The sequence below is a fragment of the Drosophila grimshawi genome, unplaced genomic scaffold (assembly GCF_018153295.1).
Source record: "Drosophila grimshawi isolate 15287-2541.00 unplaced genomic scaffold, ASM1815329v1 contig_1190, whole genome shotgun sequence".
Lineage (NCBI taxonomy): Eukaryota > Metazoa > Arthropoda > Insecta > Diptera > Drosophilidae > Drosophila > Drosophila grimshawi.
Genome location: NW_025062693.1, coordinates 57501 through 65000, shown reverse-complemented (window position 1 = coordinate 65000; position 7500 = coordinate 57501). Strand labels below are relative to the sequence as shown.

The 7500-nt window shown below is 33.2% G+C and overlaps 2 non-coding genes across 2 annotated transcripts in view; both read right to left on the bottom strand.

Annotated features, from left to right (window-relative positions):
• Positions 1–357, bottom strand: part of LOC122322395 — a 1993-nt gene extending 1636 nt beyond the window's left edge. The window contains exon 1 of the ribosomal RNA XR_006246553.1: positions 1–357. This exon is cut by the window's left edge and continues 1636 nt beyond it. This is a non-coding gene — a ribosomal RNA (small subunit ribosomal RNA).
• Positions 358–4251: 3894 nt separating this feature from the next.
• LOC122322399 overlaps positions 4252–7500 on the bottom strand; it is a 3958-nt gene continuing 709 nt past the window's right edge. The window contains exon 1 of the ribosomal RNA XR_006246557.1: positions 4252–7500. This exon is cut by the window's right edge and continues 709 nt beyond it. This is a non-coding gene — a ribosomal RNA (large subunit ribosomal RNA).

Genomic DNA, 7500 nt, shown 5'->3' with positions numbered 1-7500 from the left:
TGCAACCATGGTAGTCCTAGATACTACCATCAAAAGTTGATAGGGCAGACATTTGAAAGATCTGTCGTCGGTACAAGACCATACGATCTGCATGTTATCTAGAGTTCAACCAATGTAACGATCTTGCGACCGCTTGGTTTTAGCCTAATAAAAGCACACGTTCCATAAGGTCCGTGTTTTAATTGCATGTATTAGCTCTAGAATTACCACAGTTATCCAAGTAACTGTTAACGATCTAAGGAACCATAACTGATATAATGAGCCTTTTGCGGTTTCACTGTTAATTCGTGTGTACTTAGACATGCATGGCTTAATCTTTGAGACAAGCATATAACTACTGGCAGGATCAACCAGAATAATGTTTTTATTTATATATGTACAAATATATTATACATATATATAAAATACATTAATATACAAATCTAATAATATATGACAAATTGATTAATACTTTTGAATAAAATAATATAGATGTATATTTAAACTAGATAATAAACGAATATGGCTATTATTAGATAGCATTTCATTTTCGTTAATTTAATAAAATTGACAAAGTAATCTATATAAATTTCGTTCAACAATATTTTATTAATTGCACTTGCTTAATATAATATATTATCACACTTTGATTTTTTGTTCACTTCCCACATAAAATATATGGAGAAATAAATCAAATTTATTATGACAACAAATTGATATTTTACGACATTTAATTTTGAAATAATATATATATATCAAGAAAAGCACTCCAACTCACATTCAGCAAAGAAATGTGAATTTTTTAATGATGACAAATAATATATAAAAATATGACATGTTTTAACCAATTTACTCATTGACACAACAAATGCATCCACATCTGCTATATCAATTTTCAATCGGTTACATTTGTTTGTTATAAGAGAGAAATTAACGATAAAAGGAAACCTATTATAATATATTGTGGAAATAAAGATTTTAATACAATATTTCCAACAACATACCTTGGCAAATTCCGCAATTATCTTTTTTTATCGCAGCCAAGCAATTATTATTAATAACGAACGAACATACTCAAACACAAACATGAGCGTATAACATAATCTTTAATAAATTATATGAAATCTTCATATAATAGATGAGCACACACCACTCACCATGTAAAGGTTTTTGAACACCATCTCTTTAAGCATGATACTTTTTTCAAATGCTACCACCCAACATTAATTCTTCATGTATTAAATTAAATATAATACAAGATTAACTTCATTATTTCATAATTTGCCCAATAAATTATCCATGCCGGCAAGACAATACTCCACAGTCATATTATTTTGTTACTTTTACTCTTTCTCATATGACTTGCCTTGCGCGACACCACTCCATATAAAGGTTTTTGAACACCATCTCTTTAAGCATGATACTTTTTTCAAATGCTACCACCCAACATTAATTCTTCATGTATTAAATTAAATATAATACAAGATTAACTTCATTATTTCATAATTTGCCCAATAAATTATCCATGCCGGCAAGACAATACTCCACAGTCATATTATTTTGTTACTTTTACTTTTTCTCATATGACTTGCCTTGCGCGACACCACTCCATATATAGGTTTTTGAACACCATCTCTTTAAGCATGATACTTTTTTCAAATGCTACCACCCAACATTAATTCTTCATGTATTAAATTAAATATAATACAAGATTAACTTCATTATTTCATAATTTGCCCAGTAAATTATCCATGCCGGCAAGACAATACTCCACAGTCATATTATTTTGTTACTTTTACTCTTTCTCATATGACTTGCCTTGCGCGACACCACTCCATATATAGGTTTTTGAACACCATCTCTTTAAGCATGATACTTTTTTCAAATGCTACCACCCAACATTAATTCTTCATGTATTAAATTAAATATAATACAAGATTAACTTCATTTTTTCATAATTTGCCCAATAAATTATCCATGCCGGCAAGACAATACTCCACAGTCATATTATTTTGTTACTTTTACTTTTTCTCATATGACTTGCCTTGCGCGACACCACTCCATATATAGGTTTTTGAACACCATCTCTTTAAGCATGATACTTTTTTCAAATGCTACCACCCAACATTAATTCTTCATGTATTAAATAAAATATAATACAAGATTAACTTCATTTTTTCATAATTTGCCCAATAAATTATCCATGCCGGCAAGACAATACTCCACAGTCATATTATTTTGTTACTTTTACTTTTTCTCATATGACTTGCCTTGCGCGACACCACTCCATATATAGGTTTTTGAACACCATTTCCTTAAGAATGATACTTTTTTCAAATGCAACCACTCACTATTAATTCTTCATGTATTAATTTAAATATAACACACGAATAACTTAAATATTTAATAATTTGAACTATAATTGACGGCTGCCGGCAAGACAATACTCCACAATCATGTGATTTCCATATATAATTTTGTCTATAGCAAACATTTTTTATTGTAGTAGAGTTGTTCCATACGTTATTACCCAACATTTATTTTACATGTTAAATTCTATTATATCACATTGTTTGTGTCATATGTTATTATCTAACATGTAATTTATATGTTTCATGATATTATTTGACATTTTGTATTGGAAAACACTGAATTGAATTTCATAACATTTCATAATTTGCCCAATAAATGACCCATGCCGGCAAGACAATACTCCACAGTCATATTATTTTGTTACTTTTACTTTTTCTCATATGACTTGCCTTGCGCGACACCACTCCATATATAGGTTTTTGAACACCATTTCCTTAAGAATGATACTTTTTTCAAATGCAACCACTCACTATTAATTCTTCATGTATTAATTTAAATATAACACACGAATAACTTAAATATTTAATAATTTGAACTATAATTGACGGCTGCCGGCAAGACAATACTCCACAATCATGTGATTTCCATATATAATTTTGTCTATAGCAAACATTTTTTATTGTAGTAGAGTTGTTCCATACGTTATTACCCAACATTTATTTTACATGTTAAATTCTATTATATCACATTGTTTGTGTCATATGTTATTATCTAACATGTAATTTATATGTTTCATGATATTATTTGACATTTTGTATTGGAAAACACTGAATTGAATTTCATAACATTTCATAATTTGCCCAATAAATGACCCATGCCGGCAAGACAATACTCCACAGTCATATTATTTTGTTACTTTTACTTTTTCTCATATGACTTGCCGTGCGCGACACCACTCCATATATAGGTTTTTGAACACCATTTCCTTAAGAATGATACTTTTTTCAAATGCAACCACTCACTATTAATTCTTCATGTATTAATTTAAATATAACACACGAATAACTTAAATATTTAATAATTTGAACTATAATTGACGGCTGCCGGCAAGACAATACTCCACAATCATGTGATTTCCATATATAATTTTGTCTATAGCAAACATTTTTTATTGTAGTAGAGTTGTTCCATACGTTATTACCCAACATTTATTTTACATGTTAAATTCTATTATATCACATTGTTTGTGTCATATGTTATTATCTAACATGTAATTTATATGTTTCATGATATTATTTGACATTTTGTATTGGAAAACACTGAATTGAATTTCATAACAATTCCAAGTCTCATGAGTGTAAATTTTATTAATCGGTTTATTATTATTATGCAATATCAAATAAAATATAAACTTCTATTTCACACTAAATATAACATTTATGTTTAAGAGTGTAAATTTTTCATTCGCATATTACTGTTCTCCATTGATTGAATTATAATATATTTTTAATATGATTTCATATATTTATTTTTTTGTGTTTTCTATTGCCTTTCGCAGTTATCATATATATATATATATATATATATATATATATATATATATATATATACTGATATATATAATAAAATGTGTGTTCTTCTTTCTCTGTTTTGTTTAAAACAATTTAATTTCTTTATTCCTTTCAATAACAATTCAATTATTCTGAAAAGAATGTTATTTATAAAATAACATAAATTTTGTATTGCATCATCAAAAAGCTTTTTGTATATAACATTTTCTTAAGGTCCGGTCCACACATTATCAACTTACAAAGAAATATATAAAATATCATAAGTAAATTAACAAATATGGCACCTTTAAACAACTCATACAATATATATATATATATATGTTTTAGTTGGTGTTTAACAACCATAACACACATATTATATTTTATATTTGTTGTTTTATTAACATTTTCGAATCATCAAGCAAAGGATAAGCTTCAGTGGATCGCAGTATGGCAGCTGCTCAACCACTTACAACACCTTGCCTGTTACAAAAGTCGTTTACAATTGATTCTAGGCTTTGTCATTGTATTAAATAATGTTTAAATATGTAACTAGCACGGCATCAGGTGATCATAGATCCTCCCAATTTACTATGTTACAAATAACATTGGCATCACATCCATTGTCGTTTATAAAATAAATTATAAACTTTTAATGGTTTAGAAGCCATACAATGCAAATTGCCCCTTATTTATCATTGCAGTCCAGCACGGATACGACCTTAGAGGCGTTCAGGCATAATCCAACGGACGTAGCGTCATACCACTGTTCGCTCGAACAAGTATTGTGCCATTGGTCCGTACCTGCGGTTCCTCTCGTACTACGCAGGAATGCTGTCGCAACAACGTTTTGTCATTAGTAGGGTAAAACTAACCTGTCTCACGACGGTCTAAACCCAGCTCACGTTCCCTTGCATGGGTGAACAATCCAACGCTTGGTGAATTTTGCTTCACAATGATAGGAAGAGCCGACATCGAAGGATCAAAAAGCGACGTCGCTATGAACGCTTGGCCGCCACAAGCCAGTTATCCCTATGGTAACTTTTCTGACACCTCTTGTTAAAAACTCTTTAAACCAAAAGGATCGATAGGCCGAGCTTTTGCTGTCCCTGTGTGTACTGAACACCGAGATCAAGTCAGCATTTGCCCTTTTGCTCTATGTGTGGTTTCTGTCCGCACTGAGCTGGCCTTGGGACACCTCCGTTATTATTTGAGAGATGTACCGCCCCAGTCAAACTCCCTACCTGGCAATGTCCTTGAATTGGATCATACCTGAGTAATTGGAGTTATACCAAATTTTTAAATCAAAAATACATAAATGCATTTTCTTATTAAAGAATTTGTTTGCGATTATATAACAAACTCGTGATACTTTGATCAAGAAGCTTGCATCAAAACCCAATACCATAAGATATAATAAATACATCCGTATAATGGCTAGGAAATGATACACGTTCCATTTAATCAAGTAAGTAAGGAAACAATAAGAGTAGTGGTATTTCATTGTCGATACCAAACCGAAGTCTAATATCTCCCACTTATTCTACACCTCTTATGTCTCCTTACACTGCCAGATTAGAGTCAAGCTCAAAAGGGTCTTCTTTCCCCGCTAATTATTCCAAGCCCGTTCCCTTGGCTGTGGTTTCGCTAGATAGTAGATAGGGACAGTAGGAATCTCGTTAATCCATTCATGCGCGTCACTAATTAGATGACGAGGCATTTGGCTACCTTAAGAGAGTCATAGTTACTCCCGCCGTTGACCCGCGCTTACTTGAATTTCTTCACTTTGACATTCAGAGCACTGGGCAGAAATCACATTGTGTCAACACCCGCTAGGGCCATCACAATGCTTTGTTTTAATTAGACAGTCGGATTCCCCAAGTCCGTGCCAGTTCTGAATTGATTGTTAATTGATAATCGTTATAATTTAAAAGAACTAATCAGTTGCCCAATTAGTATTCTTAAAAATTTTAGCAAGAAAGTTCCACAATTGGCTACGTAACTAAACTATCCGGGGAACAAGAATCTACCATAAATGATAGAAACCCTATTTACCCAGAACGAGCACATAAACCATGTTATTGTTTCCCAATCAAGCCCGACTATCTCAATCTTCAGAGCCAATCCTTATCCCGAAGTTACGGATCTAATTTGCCGACTTCCCTTACCTACATTATTCTATCGACTAGAGACTCTTCACCTTGGAGACCAGCTGCGGATATTGGTACGGCCTGTTGAGAAGTTTGCGTATCCCCACCATAAATTTTCAAGGTCCGAGGAGAAAATATCGACACAACAGTATATGTCATGCTCTTCTAGCCCATCTACCATATCTCTCTGCGAAAGACTTCCATGGTAGTACGGCTATAAAACAGAAAAGAAAACTCTTCCGATACCTCTCGACGGCTTCTTTATGGTCGTTCCTGTTGCCAGGATGAGCACGAGGCCCATATTTAATAACAAACGGATACTCAACAGGTTACGGAATTGGAACCGTATTCCCTTTCGTTCAAAATTATTCAAGTGTATAAAAATCGGTATGATGCAAAATATATTTTGATTTTTCTATACTTGAAAATTTTCGGCTTTCGCCTTGAACTTAGGACCGACTAACTCGTGATCAACCACTGTTCACACGAAACCCTTCTCCACTTCAGTCCTCCAAGGTCTCATTCGATTATTTGCTACTACCACCAAGATCTGTACCAATGGCGGCTCCATGCAGGCTTACGCCAAACACTTCTATGCACACCATTGTACCTTCCTACTCACTAAAGTTTCAAAATTTATATTACAAGTAACATAAATCATCTACTTTAGCGGTAATGTATAGGTATACAACTTAAGCGCCATCCATTTTAAGGGCTAGTTGCTTCGGCAGGTGAGTTGTTACACACTCCTTAGCGGATTTCGACTTCCATGATCACCGTCCTGCTGTTTTAAGCAACCAACGCCTTTCATGGTTTCTGTATGAGTTGTTAATTTGGGCACCGTAACATTACGTTTGGTTCATCCCACAGCGCCAGTTCTGCTTACCAAAAGTGGCCCACTGGGCACATTATATCATAACCTTAAACTTCATATCAAGAAAGTTAAGGTTCTTACCCATTTAAAGTTTGAGAATAGGTTAAGATCGTTTCGACCCTAAGGCCTCTAATCATTCGCTTTACCAGATAAGATTATTTTATACAACAGTTAAATGCACCAGCTATCCTGAGGGAAACTTCGGAAGGAACCAGCTACTAGATGGTTCGATTGGTCTTTCGCCCCTATACTCAATTCTGACAATCGATTTGCACGTCAGAACTGTTTCGGTCTTCCATCAGGGTTTCCCCTGACTTCAACCTGATCAAGTATAGTTCACCATCTTTCGGGTCACAGCATATATGCTCAAGGTACGTTCCAGTTAGAGGTATAAATAATATAAATATCATTATACATAACTATATAGAGCGCCCCGGGATTGTGTTAATTAACTATAAATAGCTAAAAAACTAATCCCATTAATAGTCAAGTTAATTACGCTATTAGGTTTATATCCCAATAACTTGCACATATGTTAGACTCCTTGGTCCGTGTTTCAAGACGGGTCCCGAAGGTATCCTGAATCTTTCGCATTGTTAATCATACAAGTGCATATAATAAACACAAAAATCAT